This window comes from Carlito syrichta, unplaced genomic scaffold (assembly GCF_000164805.1).
Source record: "Carlito syrichta isolate Samal-C Ts95f unplaced genomic scaffold, Tarsius_syrichta-2.0.1 Scaffold304683, whole genome shotgun sequence".
NCBI lineage: Eukaryota > Metazoa > Chordata > Mammalia > Primates > Tarsiidae > Carlito > Carlito syrichta.
In genome coordinates, this window is record NW_007248779.1 from 65042 (window position 1) to 65906 (window position 865).

The window sequence follows — 865 nt, forward strand, 5'->3', positions numbered from 1 at the left end:
CAGCCACTGCACTCCAGTCTGGGTGACAGAGTAAGACTCCAACTCAAAAAAAAAAAAAGTGTATTCTCGGATAACCTCTTTCCGGTCCCTGCCCACTGTGGGAACTTTTCTGTCTTCTTAATAAATCCTACTTTCAAAAAAAAAGTGTACTCTCTGTCTTCATTGGGTGGTGGTTACACCAGCAAAAATCACGGAGTTTAAGGCCCCAGGGAACACCAAACACCTTCCCCAAAGTATGACTCAGGTTTAAAAAGTAAATGGATAAAAGGACACTAATACTGCTTAAAAACAAAGTGTTGGCCAGGCTCGGTAGCTCAGCTTGTAATCCCACGCTTTGGGAGGCCGAGGTGAGTGAATTGCCTGAGCCAGCGGGTTCGAGACCCGCCTGGGCAACTTGGCAAGACCTCCTCTCCTCAATAAATCAAAAATCAGCCGGGCGTGGTAGCGCATGCCTGTAGTTCCAGCTACCTGGAAGGCTGAGTCGGAAGGATCGCCAGAGCCCAGCAGGTGGAGGCTGCGGTGGCCAGGAGCGGCCACTGCACTCCAGTCTGGGCGACAGAGTGAGACTCCAACTCAAGGAAAAAAGTGTTTCTATGTTTATACGTGTACACGCGCCAACACACATATGAATGCTTCTGCTTTATCTGAATTTCCCAGCTGTCCCACAGTGAACTTTGAAAAGAAAAAAAATCGCTTTAAGAAGAAAAAAACCAGGTTCCTGAAGGAGAACTCAGTACCAGGTTTTCAAGATGACAGGTCACGGGGAGCCCATGCCAGCGACTCTGGAATCGGAAACCAGAGGGCAGGTCCGGGTCAGGGTTAGGGTGCAGCCCACGAGGGGGGAGGAACCGGGGTCAGGGTTTGG